Raw genomic sequence first — 19,913 nt, 5'->3', positions numbered from 1 at the left:
TCTGACAGGTGTGAGGTGAAATCTCAGGGTCATTTTGATTTGCATTTCCCTGACAACTAAGGAAGTTGAGCATTTCTTTAAGTGCTTCTCAGCCATTCAAGATGCCTTGATTGAGAATTCTCTATTTAGTTCTGTATGCCACTTTTTAACAGGGTGATTTGGTTCTCTGGATTCTACCTTCTTGAGTTCTTTGTATATTTTAGATATTAGCCCTCTGTCTGATGTATAGTTGGTAATGATCTTTTCCAAATCTGTGGATTGCCATTTTGTCCTATTGACAGTGTCTTTGCTTTACAGAAGTTTTTAAATTTTATGAGGTCCCATTTGTCGATTTGTTCCTCTGAAAGAACAAGGAAATGGTGTTCTGTTCAAGAAGTTTCCCCCCATGCCCAAGTATTCTAGGATCTTCCCTACATTCTTTTCTATTAGATTCAGCATATCTGGTTTTATGTGGAGGTCCTTGATCCACTTGGACTTGAGCATTGGTCAAGGACATAGGAATGGATCAATTTGAATTCTTCTACATGCAGACCACCAGTTGGTCCAGCACCATTTATTGAAAATGCTGCTATGAACATAGTGGGGTATGTGCCTTGTTATATGTTGGAGCATCTTTTGGGCATATGCCCGGGAGTGGTATATCTGGATCCTCAGGTAGTACTATGTCCAATTTTCTGAGGAACCTCCAGACTGATTTCCAGAATGGTTGTACCAGTCTGCAATCCCACCAACAATGGAGGAGTGTCCCTCTTTCTCCACATCCTTGCTAGCATTTGCTGTTGCCGGAGTTTTTGATCTTAACCATTCTGACTGATGTAAGGTGGAATCACAGGGGTTTTGATTTGCATTTCCCTGATGACTAAGGGTATCGAACACTTCTGTAGGTGCTTCTCAGCCATTCGATATTCCTCAGTTAAGAATTCTTGTTTAGAGCTTGAAGGGGCTCGAGACCCCATATGTACAACAATGCCAAGCAACCAGAGCTTCCAGGGACTAAGCCACTACCTAAAGACTATACATGGACTGACCCTGGACTCTGACCTCATAGGTAGCAATGAATATCCTAGTAAGAGCACCAGTGGAAGGGGAAGCCCTGGGTCCTGCTAAGACTGAACCCCCAGTGAACTAGACTGGTGGGGGGAGGGCGGCAATGGGGGGAGGGTTGGGAGGGGAACACCCATAAGGAAGGGGAGGGGGGAGGGGGATGTTTGCCCGGATACCGGGAAAGGGAATAACACTCGAAATGTATATAAGAAATACTCAAGTTAATAAAAAAAAAAAGAATTCTTGTTTAGCTCTGTACACCATTTGTTGATTGGGTCATGTGGTTCTCTGGAGTCTAGGTTCTTGAGTTCTTTGTATATATTGGATATGATATATTGGATATGAGCCTTCTATCAGATGTAGGGCTAGTAAAGATCTTTTCCCATTCTGTTGGTTGCTGTTTTTTCCTAATGACAGTGTCCTTTGCCTTACAGAAACTTTGAAATTTTCATTTGTTGATTCTTGATCTGAGGGCATAAGCCATTGGTGTTCAGTTCAGAAGCCAGAAAGAACCCAGATGTTCCTCAACAGAGGACTGGATACAGAAAATTTGTTCATTTACACAATGGACTACTACCCAGCTATTAAAAGCAATGAGTTCATGAAATTCACAGGCAAATAGATGGAACTAGAAAATATCATCCTGAGTGAGGTAAACCAGTCACAAAAGAGTACACATGGTATATACTCACTGATAAGTGGATATTAGCCAAAATAGCTCAGAATACCCACAATAAAACTCACAGACCCTATGAATCCCAAGAAGAAGGAAGACCAAATTGTGGATGCTTCAGTTCTACTCAGAAAGGGGAAGAAAACAATCTCAGTAGTTAGAGGGAGGGATCTGAAAGGGAGAGAGAAGGGGGAGGGTAAAGGGAGCAGGATCAGATTCCAGAGGAGGGGGGTGAAGTACAAAGGGTCAGGAAATGGAACAGAGATGTGTAGCAGTGGGTAATGGGGAGCTGGGGGTAGCCACTTGAAAGTTCCAGATGCCAGAGACCCAAAAGTTTCCCAGGACCCAACAGGGATGACATTAGTCGAAATGCCCAACAAATGGGGAGAGAAAACCTGTAGAGACCATATTCAGTGGATATACACAGCCCCATGTTGAGGGATGGGGCTACCTACCCATCTCAAAAATGTGAATCCAGAATTCCTCCTGTCAAAAGGAAATTCAGGGACAAAGAGTGGAGCAGAGACTGAAGGAAAGGCCATCTAGCAACAAAGGCTTTTTTGTTTTGTTTTGTTTTTATTTTTGATTTTAGAACCAAAGGAAACTAGAAAATAGATTTAAAAGTTGATCTAAAATTTTAATATTTGTGGTCTCTTTTCCAAAGTATTTATAATATAGAAAAGATGATTATGACCATCCTTTGAAAATGAGATCAAGTAACATTTCTAATTGTTCTATTACTTGTAAAATGGGGAAATAATGTGTCTTGTGGATTCCCAGTAAAATCAATAGAATTTTTATATGGTATTTTTGTTTTATTTTATTTTTTGAACTGCCGCATTTATTGGCATTTACAGGTTTCTGCTTTTTCTACAATTCTAAGCCTAGTATAAATAAGGCAAAATCAGATAATTAAGCACTGTCCCATTTGGCTTCAAGGTTCCAGCCCCCTTTTTCTACCTTAATGAGTTTGATTAGCTCATTTGAGCTACCATGCAGAGAGTTGTTGCTACTGTTGTTGAATTCCACAAAAATAGGCAAAAGTATATCGAGTATAGTACCAAGAAGCAGCGGTCTTTCATAGAAATAAAAAAGAAAAAGAAATAAACAATCTATGAACACTCATCATATAAGTGACTGCTTGCTTTTCCTACACAAACTCCTGAAAGCCTCAGCCTATCACCTCCCACTTGAAATCAATTTTGCCTGTGTTGCTACTCTGTTTCCATTTGTGCTGAAATTTGAGCATGGTCACCACTATCTCCTAGGTCAAAAATGGTTTCATAATTGCTGTGGTTTCACTGAAGTCTCCATTCTAATGGCTAAAATTATCCCTATCTTCTTTGAATGACAGTTACTTCAGCATGTTTAAACTCCTTGAATTTTAGAATATGAAAAATCTGATATTTTTCTCTTTCTCTTACACCTTCTCTTCATGTGGGGAATTAGTAGGTCTTGTTCATATTGCAAAACCAACTCTACCATCTCTCTATAGCAACTCAGTATAGCCATCAGTCAGATCCCAGAAATCCAACATCATCTGACACATGTAAATAAAACATTTGTTGTCTTCCCTGTTCTAGCCCATTATTTTGAGGCTTAACCTTTAAGCGAAGAAGCCTTCTACTATCTTGGCATGAGTAAGAAACTCACTCCTTCCCGTCGCCATCTGTGACCAGCGCTAAGGTTGTCCCATAGCCCTCCATACCCAAATCCTGCAGGAAAGAGCTGATTTTCCAGGAGTACTCGCACTCCTAAGTCCACATGTGAGACTCCCACTTTCTATCTAATAACAGTCCAAAGAGGGACCTGCCAGGAGCTCATAGGGCACAGGAAATGCAGAGCAGCTGGGCGAAAGGATCATTCCAGTATCCATCTGGGCCCCAAAGCTAACCCACTGCCACAGCTCTCTGCAGGCGAATCCTGCAGAGAGAGATATTGTCTTTCAGGAGTGCTGACACACCTAAGATCAGAGACTCAGAGGAGGGACAAGCTCCAGTCAGAGACAGCAAGATCAACTAACACCAGAAATAACCAGATGGTGAGAGGAAAGCACAAGCACCTAAGCAACAGAAATCAAGACTACCTGGCATCATCATAACCCAGTTCTCCCACCACGGCAAATGCAGACCCCAAGAGAACACAAATGCCAGCCCAGCAAAACTTTATCCAGCAAAACTCGCAATTAACACAGATGGAGAAACCAAGATATTCCATGACAAAACCAAATTTACACAATATCTTTCTACAAATCCAGCCTTACAAAGGATAATAGATGGAAAACTCCAACACAAGAAGGGAAACTACACCCTTCTTGTAGAAAAAGCAAAAAAGTAATCTCTTTGCAACAAAACCAAAAGAAGAGAGACACACAAACGTGATTCTACCTCTAACAGTAAAAATAACAGGAAGCAACAATCACTATTCTTGAATATTTCTCAACATCAATGGACTCAATTCCCCAATAAAAAGACATAGACTAACAGACTGGATATATAAAGAGGACCCAGGATTTTGCTACATACAGGAAACACACCTCAGAGACAAAGGCTGGAAAACAACTTTCCAAGCAAATGGTCCAAAGAAACAAGCTGGATTAGCCATTCTAATATCAGATAAAATCAACTTTCAAAAAACTTTCAGAAAAGTTATCAAAAAAGATAAGGAAGGACACTCCATACTCATCAAAGGAAAAATCTACCAAGATCACCTCTCAATTCTGAACATCTATGCTCCAAATGCAAGGACACCAACATTCATAAAAGAAACCTTACTAAAGCTCAAAGCACACATTGCACCTCAAACTATAATAGTGGGAGACTTCAACACCCCTCTCTCAGAAACAGAAACTAAAGACACAGTGAACCTACCAGAAGTTATGAACCAAATGGATTTAATGGATATTTATAGAACATTTCATCCTAAAACAAAAAATATACCTTCTTCTCAGCACCTCATGGAACCTTCTCCAAAATTGACCATATAATCAGTCACAAAACAGGCTTCAACAGATACAAGATTGAAATAATCCCATGCATCCTATCAGATCACCATGGACTATGGCTGACCTTCAATAACAACAAAAACAACAGAAAGCCTACATATACATGGAAGCTGAACAATGCTCTACTCAATGATAACTTGGTCAAAGAAGAAATAAAGAAAGAAATTAAAGACTTTTTAAAACTTAATGAAAATGAAGGCACAACATATCAAAGCTTATGAGATACAATGAAAGCAGTGCAGGCTTTAAAAGTGTATACTTGAAAGATACAGAGGTGATGCTCACAGCTAACCCTCTCACTGAGCACAGGAACCCCAATGGAGGAGTTAGAGAAAGGATAGAAAGAGCTGAAGGGGTTTGCAACCCCATAGGAAGAACAATATCAACCCAGCAGCCCCCCGCCCAGAGATCCAAGGGACTAAACCACTAACCTAGGAATACACATGGAGAGACCCATGGCTCCAGCTGCATATGCAGCAGAGGATGCCATTGTTTGCTATCAATAGGAGGAAAAGCCCTTGGTCCTATGAAGGCTTGTTTCCCTAGTGTAGGGGAATGCCAGGGTGGTGGGGTGTGAGTGGGAGAGGGAACATCTTCATAGAAGGAGGGGAAAGGGGAATGGGAGAGGGGGGAACCTGGAAAGAGGATAACATTTGAAATGTAAATACATAAAATATCCAATAAAATGCAAAAAAGAGAAAGTCACTGATAAGTTATATCTGATAAACAGGTGTGTGTACTAAGGCTAAGAGAAGAGCTTTGCGAAGAAATGTCAAAAAAAGCATGAAGTCAAATAAAGTTTCTGGGAAAATGAGCTTTTTTGAGACTCAGAGGACATTACTCTATAACAAGAGATCTCTAGGGCTTTGACCTGGACAAGGTTTCAGCTATAGCATGAGAGGCCCTGTTCATATAAACATCAACATTTCCAACAGGGCGGCTGACTTCCTTTGCCTAATGTCAGCAGGGAGTAAGCACTATGTTAATTCCATCTTTATAACGAGAGTTTAATCCCAGCATTTCTCTTTTCTAAAATGATTAGTAGTATTACTTTTATTTTTTTACAGTCCAGTCATTATCCCCCTCCCAGTCTGCTCTCCCTCGGTTCCTCATCCCATTCCTCCTGCCCCTTTTCTACAAGAGGAACTCCCCACCTCCACCCCATCCCCTCCCATCAGACCTCCCCCCTCCCTGGGGCCTCAAGTCTCTAGAGGGTTAGGTACACCTTCTTCCACTGAGGCCAGACCAGGCAGTGCTCTCCTGCATATGTGTCAGGGAGCTCGGACCAGTTAGTGTATGGTGCCTGGTTGGTGGCACAGTGTCTGAGAGATCTCAGCGGGTACAGTTGAGTTGAGACTGTTGGTCGTCTTATGGAACTGCCCTCTTCCTCAGCTTCTTCCAGCCTTTCCCTAATTCCACCACAGGGGTATCCAACTTCAGTCCACTGATTGGGTGTAAGTATCTACATCTGTTAGTTGCTTGTTGGGCCTCTCAGAGGACAGCAATGCTAGGCTTCTGTCTGTAAGCACACCATAGCCTCAGTAATAGTGTCAGGCCTTGGGGCCCCACCTTGAGATGGATTCCAAGTTGGGCCTGTCACTGGACCTCCTTTCCTCCAGTCTCTTCTCCATTCTTGTCCCTGCCGTTCTTTTAAGCAGGAACAATTCTGGGTCAGAGTTATTTGACTGTGGGATGGCAACCCCATCCCTCCTCTTGATGCCCTGTCTTTCTACTGGAGGTGGACTGTACAAGTTCCCTCTCCCCACGGTTAGGCATTTCATCTAAGGTCCCTCCATTTGAGTCCTGAGTGTCTCTCACCTCCCAGGTCTCTGGTACATTCTACAGGGTTCCTCCACCTACCACCCCTGGACATTGCATATTTCTATTCATTCTGCTGACTCTCAGGGCTACTCTTCTGTCCTGCCACCCCCAACAATACCTGTTCATGTTCCTCTTTTCCCTTTGCCTCCCTCTCCCACTCAGATCCTTCCCTCTGCCTCCTGTGATTGCTTTCTTCTCCCTCCCAAGTGGGACTGAAGCACCCTCAGTTGGGCCCTTTGGCTTGTTAACCTTCTTGAGTTCTATACATTGTATCCTGGGTATTCTATACTTTTTGGCTAATATCCACTTATTAGTGAGTACATATCATGCATGTCCTTTTGGGTCTGAGTTACCTCACTTTCTCTTTTGACTCCACAATTTTTTACTTAGTCTATTACCAGTCCAAGATGACTGATCCCAAGCCCTACGTTGCTGTCTCAGTGGTTTTTGCCATTCAAATCCACATCATTCAACATTGTACTACAAACGTGTTCTCAGTCACTTCCCACTGACTATAGAATATACTCAAATCTCCTTTTGTAAACAGGAACTTTCCCAGGATACAGAACAGTAAGTACCCTACTTGCTAGCTTGTCATATCTCCTTCAGTCAGTCTACCATTTGCTAATGGCTCTTCTCAGACAGGCTTTGTACATAGAAAAAAATTCTTCCCACAAATCATGTGAATTTGTTCTTCAGCTTATGTTAAAATACTTTCTAGATGAGGAGTTCACAGATACTATGAAGTTGGAGTTTACATTATTTCTTTAGAAGAAATGTTAACTAAACAATATTAACTGAGAGTATTCCATTGAGAAGACTTCAGAAATATACTCTATTGCTACTTTAACTTCAAATATATAAGACCTTAGCTCAGCATGTGAAACCATTTCATTCAATGTTTTTATAATGCATATACTGGCTTTTTACATCTTAATAATGAACATTTGTGAAGTGGAGGGGTCTTGCTAATATTGTTATTTATCTCCTCAGTTACTCATTCCTATAATGCAACTGCAACTTAGTGCTCTTTGGCAAACATCTCCCCATCCCAACCCTCAGTGATGCTACTATTTAACTCTTTGCTACTATGAGATTGTTGTACAGCACATCCTTCTGAATGAAAAGACTCCTGCCAGGTGGAAACTTTTGCTCCATTTAGGAGTAGAGGCTCAGAAGCCTCAAGAGATTATAAAAAGCTCATAAGTTAGGGAGAAAATAAAATGTGGAAGATTTTTAAGGACCTACACTGGCTAAACAGTAAACGGTTGCTGAGGGTGAAGACTCTGACCAGTCGAACTGCAGGAAAGGAATATTGGGACCACCAGGCTGCCTGAAAGTTGCATAGAGAACTCCAAAGTGGCAGGTTTTGGGGAGTTGTCACTCAAGTTGTGCTTTCTGTGATGTGCCTGCTTTTGACTTATCCCCGTGTCTTGTAAGTAAACCCTCAAACAGTGCACAATGGAGGTTGAATTACCTCTCCACATATATCATACTGAATGTCATTAATATTAGAGTACATGTTAATAAAACCAATTTTCATGAGAACTTTTCCCAAAACAACTTAGGACCCAACAATTGCAGGCCATTTGCTATGTCCTTAAATAAGTCTTCCATATTTTCATATTGGCGCCTTGAACTTGATCTTTCTGTCCTCCATAATTATCTCATTCCACTCCATGATCACATCTTATCCTTAACATGAGGAATGTATATCTTCCTTGAGCTGAAAATTTTATCGCTGTTCTCCTGCACTGAAAGCTGTTAATTCTCCTAAGGTTTTTGTCATTGGCATTTGATCTGACAACCAGCTATATGACTATAGATTTGGGGCATCAAAGGGTAGTCACTTTTCTCACTGTTGTGATAACCTATCTGTCAAAACACATTAAGGAAGAAGCACCCTACATTGGCTCACAATTCAAGGGCAAATCCACCATGGTGAAGAAGTAAAGGTAGCAGAGGCAAGAAATCACATTGTATCCATAGTTGGGAGCCAGGGGTCAGGGGATGAATGCTGGTGCTTTCTCCTTTTTGATTTGATCTGGGACACCAACCCATAGAATAGTGCCCCTCTCATTTAGGGTGGGTGTTCCCACTTCCATTAACACAAAGCAGAAATTCCCTCACAGACATGATCAGAGATTTATATCCCAGGTGAGTCTAGTTTTTGTCAAGTAGATAATCTATATTAGCCATCACACAGGAATTGTACCATTTTTTCATGTGAACATCCTATAGACATGTAAAATTTTGTGGCACACAAAATAGAGGTGTGAGATACTTTTATTTTTATTTCACAGAGAAAATGTTGGAATCAGAGACTTTAAGAAATTTTCACTGATAACCAATATTTGACAGGAAAGAGGGCCAGGATATAGGACATTTAGACTTCTAGCGTACCAGTCTTACTATTCTCTGGATTCTTCATTATATGAGAGATATTTGAATAATATGGGTTCAAAACCATAAGCAAACAATATTTCTATTAATTGATTCTCCTGGGACCCTGATTTAATATAAATAGGGGCAGACTAAAAGAAGTCACACCCTTCCTACCACCCCTAGCATCCAGTTCAAAGTCTTTTCTTTGACCTTGTACTACAGTCACGGTAACTGTCTAGACCACCAATCTCTTCCAAGCCCGTCATCAGATTTTTTCTTTATTTTCTCAATGATTTTTAAATCATTTAGCACTGTACCACAAGCATGATTTTTTAATTGGGAAACTTTCCTCCTGCTAAATAATATATAAAGTTCCTTGATAAGTATTGAATGTTCTTCAGAAAACAGTAACACCACCAGACATCCTCACATTTCTGCCCTCTGATTAATGTTTTGTTGTTGTTGTTTTTGTTGTTGTTGATGATGATGATGATATGATTTAGTTCTGTTTTTGTTTTGCCAGATTCCACACTAGATAGACCTTAGCTGAATCTTTTGGTCCAAGCTCAAATCTTACACATCTCATAGCAGTAATTAATCTACATTAATTAAATTCTCTATTAAGTTTTTGCCTCTGCTACTGTGGCTCCCGAGGTCTCTTGAACCATTTTCCTTACTCTTGATAATTATTACAAAATCCACACATTTTCTCGAACTTTGCAGACCTTCTATTTCCATAACCTTTGCACATGCCAAACCACACTGGAAAGAACATCCTGTCTCTTCTGCTGCCTGTGCAATAATTATTCAAGCTTTAGTTTTTAGATTGAATGTCACTTCCTTGAAGAAGCCTACATTGAAACAAAAATCCTGATCAGGTGTCCCTTTTATGAGTTTCCAGTAAATCCTGTGTAAACATTCCACTTTTCTGATAACACACATCATACCACATTGCATTTTCAATTTCCTGTAGTTCCCACAGGAGCAGAGTTCCCCGGAAAAAAAATAAAAAAAAGATTCTCGTAAGCATTTTCAATATCTTACACAGTGCCTAGATAGAATATGTAGGTTGTTTTAAAGTAAATGAATGGACAGAAAGACTAATATGTAATATATCTGCAGATGACAGCATAGGATTACAAACTCTTTATTTTGATCTGTTTGAATCTTCAGCAAGTTTACCCAGAGCAGACCTTTTCCATATCCAGGCTTTCATATTTGCATGCTATCTTTGATATATGAGATTATCTTTCCCCATTTTTCTATAGTTCACTGACTGGAACTTCTCTGTCAGAAGACATAAGATCTCTTTCTCATCCACGTTCCAAACAACCTAGGGTATTCAGTAGTCAGAATCCTAGGAGGCTGATATAAAAATAGGTGTATGCGAGGGGTGTAGGCAGTAACTCATGAAAAATAAGTGGAGTATTGAGGCTTAAACATTAGCAAAGCAGTGAGCCACAGCATGGCTTCTAATTTATGAATTAACATTTAACACCTTGTCATATAAATTCTAGCCTACCAGTATGTGTCATGGTCTGAAGTCAGGAGATAAAGAAAGTAGAAACGTCTGAAAACTGTTTTTTTTTTTTCTTTTCGTAGAATGAGTATAAGAACTACTCAGGAAAATGTGCTAGATCAGAAGCCTTACTTTCTCATGATGACCTAAAAGGAGGTGCCAAGAAAACTTGTCTATGACACATACAACTTAGAAGTTTGACTAGAAAGACAATCAGAACACTATGGCACTGATAGTACAAGCTGTGGTTGATTTAATATTATTTCTACATAGAAAATGTACCCAGATGACTATGGGTCAGTGTATGGGTTATAAAGGAAAAGAGAGTATGATTCAAACCTTATTAGAGAACATGGATAACTTGCTGACTGAAGCCAGTCAGGGAGAAATGTTTGGAGCTTAAAAGCTCCCCAATGTGTCTTTACTTATTTTCTTTGGAACATTTGGAGAATAAAAAGACACAAAACTTAGATTAATGTGTGTTAATGTATATGGTCCAGTAAAGAGAGAAAAAGAATAATGACCTACACTGACTATTCCCGTGACACCCCATTAACTAGAACTTAATATATTCGCCAGACTGGTACCAAGTAGGGGAAATAAGAGATCTCACAGGGTTCTGAGTTGCTGAGCAAATTTCCAAGTTTCCTCATGTTTACAGTAAAGGAAAAAAATGCAGACAGGCATTTTTATATAATTGTTTCCTTGGTGACAGAAAGCAAAGAACAGTGACAAGTTTGAAAAGCAGCATCATTTGGACATATTATACAGCTCTCATGTTCATGGTCCCGGGAATCAGCAGTGATATGAAGAAACCAGATTTGAATGGTGCTCAGAATTCTGAACTAAATATTACGTTATAGAAATATGGACAGGGGAAAGGAGGTACTTGACTTGGAAGAGCATATACTCAGGCTGAGGAAACAAACTGTTACTCGTGGACAAGTACAATAAACAACAGGGAGAAGAAATCCAACCTGAGTCTGAGTCGTTGGAATCAGGTCTTGGAGACACCCTTTTCCCTGTAACCCTATTCTAAAGGACTTAATAGAGATTTGAAAAATTTGTATAGAAACCAATTTGAAGTTAATGAATATATAAATTTGAAAAATATCCAGTCAAATAATAAAATGCCTGAAAAGTGGTTCCCCTCACCTCCTGCCAAAGGCTAAAAGTGAAAGTTGATTTAACACACCGCAAGGGAGCAGAGGGCACAGCAGTGGTCAAATTGACTATAGCAGTGGTAGAACTGCCTGTACTAAAGGCATAGACTGTGGCTGCTTGTAAAACAATGCCATTGTGCATGAACTGTGTTACATAGGGACAATTTTATTTTTAAAATGGAGATTTGTTTTATTTGGTGGTTGGAAAGATTGCTCGGAGAGTAAAAGCACTTTGTTTTTGCAGATAAGCCAGGTTTGGTTCCAAGCACCCACATGGTGTCTCAGAACCATCTGGTATGCACATAGTGCACAAAAACGTGTACAAGCAAAAACACTCATACACATAACAAATAAAAATAAATAGATATTTTTAAAATATTTATTTTATTTTTAAATGTGTGTGAGGGGGGAGAGAGGAGAGAGAAGTGGAAATGTGAGGGTTCTTTGGAAAGTCAGTACTGTTGGAAGGTATTTTGCTGGGGCAAACACATGAAGGAATATTTAGCTGAAGCAGACACAGGAGAGAGGATGTTCTGCTAAAGCAAGCCTGTGAAAGGACACATGATGAAGGCCTCTTTACTAATGACAGGCCTATATTGGTCTGCCTTGCATTGCATAGTTGTCTTGCATTTGTTGGGACTCCACAGAGAGAAATGCACCAAAAAACTTCTGGTGGTGTGCTGCAGTTTCTTGCCGCTTCCATGGACTCAGGGGGATTGGCAGAGTGATGTCACCTGAGACAGGTGTACATGCTGAGGCAAGACTTTTGGAGGACACACAATGTTTGGAGGGTATAAGTAGGACTTGATGGACAGTGACAGAGGCTGATCTACGCTTGCTTATAAAGCTAGCTGCATAATGCTTATAGGTCTCCAGTCTTTGCTTCCCTGAGAGAGGCATAGCTGAGAACTTCTCCTGGCATTCTCCCTTCTGCTGACTCCAGCCAAGGGAGTCTGCTGACTCAAGGCCTAGTTGTCTCTGCTAGGTAGTACCATAGCTGCTGATTTGTAGGTGCTAACCTGACTCTACCAAAGTGGACTGCTGGTGTATCTGTGAAGTGTTTACCAGTGGATCGAGCTGCCACTGCCTGCTGACCTGTGAACTGAACTGCTGATGTCCAGACAACACAGTTGGGAGTTGCTCCAAAGAACCTTTCTTTTTTTTTTTTTTTAACTTGAGTATTTCTTATTTACATTTCGAGTGTTATTCCCTTTCCCGGTTTCTGGGCAAACATCCCCCTAATCCCTCCCCCTCCCCTTCTTTATTGGTGTTCCCCTCCCCATCCTCCCCCCATTACCACCCTCCCCCATCAATCACGTTCACTGGGGGTTCAGTGTTAGCAGGACCAAGGGCTTCCCCTTCAACTGGTGCTCTTACTAGGATATTCATTGCTACCTATGAGGTCAGAGTCCAGGGTCACTCCATGTATAGTCATTAGGTAGTGGCTTAGTCCCTGGAGGCTCTGGTTGGTTGGCATTGTTGTTCATAAGGGGTCTCAAACCCCTTCAAGCTCTTCGAGTTCTTTCTCTAATTCCTTCAACGGGGGTCCTGTTCTCAGTTCAGTGGTTTGCTGCTGGCATTCGCCTCCAAAGAACCTTTCTAAGCAGGTCCACCTCTCTCATACCCTTTCTCTCCATTACCTCTGGTGAGTGGTCGGCTACAAGGGAGGTTAAAACTTTTAAGAACCATCATTAAGGCGCACTCCTGAGGCTGCAGAGCAGACGAGACCACCAACACCGCCCACCCCTGCCCACATCCCTGGCCCAAGAGGAAACTGTATAAGACCTCTGGGTTCCTGTAGAGGAGGGCCCAAGAGCAGCAGGACCGCTGCGTCTGAGACACCGCCAGAACCTGAAGGGATCTACCAGATAAACAGTTCTCTGCACCCATATCCCGTGGGAGGGAGAGCTAAACCTTCAGAGAGGCAGACACGCCTGGGAAACCAGAAGAGACTGCACTCTGCACACATTTCTGATGCCAGAGGAAAACACCAAACGCCATCTGGAACCCTGGTGCACAGAAGCTCCCGGAAACGGCGGCACAGATCTTCCTGGTTGCTGCCACTGCGGAGAGCTCGTAGGCAGCACCCCATGAGCAAACTTGAGCCTCGGGACCACAGGTAAGACCAACTTTTCTGCTGCAAGAGACCTCCGTGGTGAACTCAGGACATACAGAGGCAAAATTCCTCTAGGACCGGGCCCTTCCGGTATTTAGTGGGGGGGGGGAGTCCCAAACCCACGGATCCTGGCCCGCTGCAGCTCTCTGCTCCCAAACCCCGTGAGAGAGAGACCTCACCGCCTGGTCAGCTGGGCACTCCTGAGGCTGCAGAGCGGAAGAGACCACCAACACTGCCCACCCCTGCCCACATCCCTGGCCCAAGAGGAAACTGTATACGGCCTCTGGGTTCCCGTAGAGGAGGGCCCAAGAGTAGCAGGACCGCTGTGTCTGAGACACCGCCAGAACCTGAAGGGATCTACCAGATAAACAGTTCTCTGCACCCAAATCCTGTGGGAGGGAGAGCTAAACCTACAGAGAGGCAGACACGCCTGGGAAACCAGAAGAAACTGCACTCTGCACTCATCTCTGATGCCAGAGGAAAACACCAAACGCCATCTGGAACCCTGGTGCACGGAGGCTCCCGGAAAGGATGACACAGATCTTCCTGGTTGCTGCCGCCACAGAGAGCTCGTAGGCAGCACCCCACGAGCAAACTTGAGCCTCGGGACCACAGGTAAGACCAACATTTCTGCTGCAAGTGACCTGCCTGGTGAACACCAGACACAGGCCCACAGGAACAGCGGAAGGCCTGTAGATAGGAAAAACTACACGCCCGAAAGCAGAACACTCTGTCCCCATAACTGGCTGAAAGAAAACAGGAAAACAGGTCTACAGCACTCCTGACACACAGGCTTATAGGACAGTCTAGCCACTGTCAGATATAGCAGAACAAAGTAACACTAGAGATAATCTGATGGCGAGAGGCAAGCGCAGGAACCCAAGCAACACAAACCAAGACTACATGGCATCATTGGAGCCCAATTCTCCCACTAAAGCAAACATGGAATATCCAAACACACCAGAAAAGCAAGATCTAGTTTCAAAATCATATTTGATCAGGATGCTGGAGGACTTCAAGAAAGACGTGAAGAACTCCCTTAGAGAACAAGTAGAAGCCTACAGAGATGAATCGCAAAAAATCCCTGAAAGAATTCCAGGAAATCATAAGTAAACAAGTAGAAGCCCATAGAGAGGAGTCACAAAAATCCCTGAAAGAATTCCAGGAAATCATAAATAAAAAAGTAGAAGCCCATAGAGAGGAGTTACAAAAATCACTGAAAGAATTCCAGGAAAACACAATCAAACAGTTGAAGGAATTAAAAATGGAAATAGAAGCAATCAAGAAAGAACACATGGAAACAACCCTGGATATAGAAAACCAAAAGAAGAGACAAGGAGCTGTAGATACAAGCTTCACCAACAGAATACAAGAGATGGAAGAGAGAATCTCGGGAGCAGAAGATTCCATAGAAATCATTGACTCAACTGTCAAAGATAATGTAAAGCAGAAAAAGCTACTGGTCCAAAACATACAGGAAATCCAGGACTCAATGAGAAGATCAAACCTAAGGATAATAGGTATAGAAGAGAGTGAAGACTCCCAGCTCAAAGGACCAGTAAATATCTTCAACAAAATCATAGAAGAAAACTTCCCTAACCTAGAAAAAGAGATACCCATGGGCATACAAGAAGCCTACAGAACTCCAAATAGATTGGACCAGAAAAGAAACACCTCCCGTCACATAATTGTCAAAACACCAAACGCACAAAATAAAGAAAGAATATTAAAAGCAGTAAGGGAAAAAGGTCAAGGAACATATAAAGGCAGACCTATCAGAATTACACCAGACTTTTCGCCAGAAACTATGAAAGCCAGCAGATCATGGACAGATGTCATACAGACCCTAAGAGAACACAAATGCCAGCCCAGGTTACTGTATCCTGCAAAACGCTCAATTAACATAAATGGAGAAACCAAGATATTCCATGACAAAACCAAATTTACACAATATCTTTCTACAAATCCAGCACTACAAACGATAATAAATGCTAAAGCCCAACATAAGGAGGCAAGCTGTACCCTAGAAGAAGCAAGAAACTAATCGTCTTGGCAACAAAACAAAGAGAAGAAAAGCACACAAACATAACCTCACATCCAAATATGAATATAACAGGAAGCAATAATCACTATTCCTTAATATCTCTCAACATCAATGGCCTCAACTACCCAATAAAAAGACATAGATTAACAAACTGGATACGAAACAAGGACCCTGCATTCTGCTGCCTACAGGAAACACACCTCAGAGACAAAGACAGACACTACCTCAGAGTGAAAGGCTGGAAAAAACTTTCCAAGCAAATGGTCGGAAGAAGCAAGCTGGAGTAGCCATTCTAATATCAAATAAAATCAATTTTCAACTAAAAGTCATCAAAAAAGATAAGGAAGGACACTTCATATTCCTCAAAGGAAAAATCCACCAAGAAGAACTCTCAATCCTAAATATCTATGCCCCAAATACAAGGGCAACTACATACGTAAAAGAAACCTTAATAAAGCTCAAAACACACATTGCACCTCACACAATAATAGTAGGAGACTTCAATACCCCACTCTCATCAATGGACAGATCATGGAAACAGAAATTAAACAGAGACGTAGACAGACTAAGAGAAGTCATGAGCCAAATGGACTTAACAGATATTTATAGAACATTCTATCCTAAAGCAAAAGGATATACCTTCTTCTCAGCTCCTCATGGTACTTTCTCCAAAATTGACCATATAATTGGTCAAAAAACGGGCCTCAACAAGTACAGAAAGATAGAAATAATCCCATGCGTGCTATCGGACCACCACGGCCTAAAACTGGTCTTCAATAACAATAAGGGAAGAATGCCCACATATACGTGGAAATTGAACAATGCTCTACTCAATGATAACCTGGTCAAGGAGGAAATAAAGAAAGAAATTAAAGACTTTTTAGAATTTAATGAAAATGAACGTACAAAATACCCAAACTTATGGGACACAAAGAAAGCTGTGCTAACAGGAAAACTCATAGCGCTGAGTGCCTGCAGAAAGAAACAGGAAAGAGCATATGTCAGCAGCTTGACAGCACACCTAAAAGCTCTAGAACAAAAAGAAGCAAACACACCCAGGAGGAGTAGAAGGCAGAAAATAATCAAACTCAAAGCTGAAATCAACCAAGTAGAAACAAAAAGGACCATAGAAAGAATCAACAGAACCAAAAGTTGGTTCTTTCAGAAAATCAACAAGATAGATAAACCCTAGCCAGACTAACAAGAGGATACAGAGAGTGTATCCAAATTAACAAAATCAGAAATGAAAACGGAGACTTAACTACAGATTCAGAGGAAATTCAAAAAATCATCAGATCTTACTATAAAAGCCTATATTCAACAAAACTTGAAAATCTGCAGGAAATGGACAATTTCCTAGACAGATACCAGGTACCGAAGTTAAACCAGGAACAGATAAACCAGTTAAACAACCCCATAACTCCTAAGGAAATAGAAGCAGTCATTAAAGGTCTCCCAACCAAAAAGAGCCCAGGTCCAGACGGGTTTAGTGCAGAATTCTATCAGACCTTCATAGAAGACCTCGTACCAATATTATCCAAACTATTCCACAAAATTGAAACGGATGGAGCACTACCGAATTCCTTCTATGAAGCCACAATTACTCTTATACCTAAACCACACAAAGACCCAACAAAGAAAGAGAACTTCAGACCAATTTCCCTTATGAATATCGACACAAAAATACTCAATAAAATTCTGGCAAACCGAATCCAAGAGCACATCAAAACAATCATCCACCATGATCAAGTAGGCTTCATCCCAGGCATGCAGGGATGGTTTAATATACGGAAAACCATCAACGTGATCCATTATATAAACAAACTGAAAGAACAAAACCACATGATCATTTCATTAGATGCTGAGAAAGCATTTGACAAAATTCAATACCACTTCATGATAAAAGTCCTGGAAAGAATAGGGATTCAAGGCCCATACCTAAACATAGTAAAAGCCATATACAGCAAACCAGTTGCTAACATTAAACTAAATGGAGAGAAACTTGAAGCAATCTCACTAAAATCAGGGACTAGACAAGGCTGCCCACTCTCTCCCTACTTATTCAATATAGTTCTTGAAGTTCTAGCCAGAGCAATCAGACAACAAAAGGAGGTCAAGGGGATACAGATCGGAAAAGAAGAAGTCAAAATATCACTATTTGCAGATGATATGATAGTATATTTAAGTGATCCCAAAAGTTCCACCAGAGAACTACTAAAGCTGATAAACAACTTCAGCAAAGTGGCTGGGTATAAAATTAACTCAAATAAATCAGTAGCCTTCCTCTACACAAAAGAGAAACAAGCCGAGAAAGAAATTAGGGAAACGACACCCTTCATAATAGACCCAATAATATAAAGCACCTCGGTGTGACTTTAACCAAGCAAGTAAAAGATTTGTACAATAAGAACTTCAAGACTCTGAAGAAAGAAATTGAAGAAGTCCTCAGAAGATGGAAAGATCTCCCATGCTCATGGATTGGCAGGATTAATATAGTAAAAATGGCCATTTTACCAAAAGCGATCTACAGATTCAATGCAATCCCCATCAAAATACCAATCCAATTCTTCAAAGAGTTAGACAGAACAATTTACAAATTCATCTGGAATAACAAATAACCCAGGATAGCTAAAACTATCCTCAACAATAAAAGGACTTCAGGGGGAATCACTATCCCTGAACTCAAGCAGTATTACAGAGCAATAGTGATAAAAACTGCATGGCATTGGTACAGAGACAGACAGATAGACCAATGGAACAGAATTGAAGACTCAGAAATGAACCCCACACACCTATGGGCACTTGATTTTTGACAAAGGAGCCAAAACCATCCAATGGAAAAAAAGATAGCATTTTCAGCAAATGGTGCTGGTTCAACTGGAGGTCAACATGTAGAAGAATGCAGATGGATCCATGCTCATCACCCTGTACAAAGCTTAAGTCCAAGTGGATCAAGGACCTCCACATCAAACCAGATACACTCAAACTAATAGAAGAAAAACTAGGGAAGCATGTGGAACACATGGGCACTTGAAAAAATTTCCTGAACAAAACAGCAATGGCTTATGCTCTAAGATCAAGAATCGACAAATGGGATCTCATAAAACTGCAAAGCTTCTGTAAGGCAAAGGACACTGTGGTTAGGACAAAACGGCAACGAACAGATTGGGAAAAGATCTTTACCAATCCTACAACAGATAGAGGCCTTATATCCAAAATATACAAAGAAATCAAGAAGTTAGACCGCAGGGAGACAAATAACCCTATTAAAAATGGGGTTCAGAGCTAAACAAAGAATTCACAGCTGAGGAATGCCGAATGGCTGAGAAACACCTAAAGAAATGTTCAACATCTTTAGTCATAAGGGAAATGCAAATCAAAACAACCCTGAAATTTCACCTCACACCAGTGAGAATGGCTAAGGTCAACAACTCAGGTGACAGCAGATGCTGGCGAGGTTGTGGAGAAAGAGGAACACTCCTCCATTGTTGGTGGGATTGCAGACTGGTAAAACCATTCTGGAAATCAGTCTGGAGGTTCCTCAGAAAATTGGACATTGAACTGCCTGAGGACCCAGCTATACCTCTCTTGGGCATATACCCAAAAGATGCCCCAACATATAAAAAAGACACATGCTCCACTATGTTCATAGCAGCCTTATTTATAATAGCCAGAGGCTGGAAAGAACCCAGATGCCCTTCAACAGAGGAATGGATACACAAAATGTGGTACATCTACACAATGGAATATTACTCAGCTATCAAAAACAATGACTTTATGAAATTCATAGGCAAATGGTCGGAACTGGAAAATATCATCCTGAGTGAGGTAACCCAATCAGAGAAAAACACACATGGTATGCACTCATTGATAAGTGGCTATTAGCCCAAATGCTTGAATTACCTTAGATGCCTAGAACAAATGAAACTCAAGACGGATGATCAAAATGTGAATGCTTCACTCCTTCTTTAAAAGGGGAACAAGAATACCCTTGGCAGGGAAGAGAGAGGCAAAGATTAAAACAGAGACTGTAGGAACACCCATTCAGAGCCTGCCCCACATGTGGCCCATACATATACAGCCACCCAATTAGACAAGATGGATGAAGCAAAGAAGTGCAGACCGACAGGAGCCGGATGTAGAT

At 41.2% G+C, this 19,913-nt stretch overlaps 1 long non-coding RNA gene across 1 annotated transcript in view; it reads right to left on the bottom strand.

The window, feature by feature from the left end:
- LOC102555916 (uncharacterized) overlaps nt 1-19,913 on the bottom strand; it is a 101,476-nt gene that overhangs the window by 24,341 nt on the left and 57,222 nt on the right. The window lies entirely within an intron of this gene.

The sequence above is a fragment of the Rattus norvegicus genome, chromosome X (genome assembly GCF_021556685.1).
Source record: "Rattus norvegicus strain SHRSP/BbbUtx chromosome X, alternate assembly SHRSP_T2T, whole genome shotgun sequence".
NCBI classification, from domain to species: domain Eukaryota; kingdom Metazoa; phylum Chordata; class Mammalia; order Rodentia; family Muridae; genus Rattus; species Rattus norvegicus.
The sequence above is the reverse complement of the archived record's forward strand: the minus strand, read 5'-3'. Positions and strand labels throughout refer to the sequence as shown.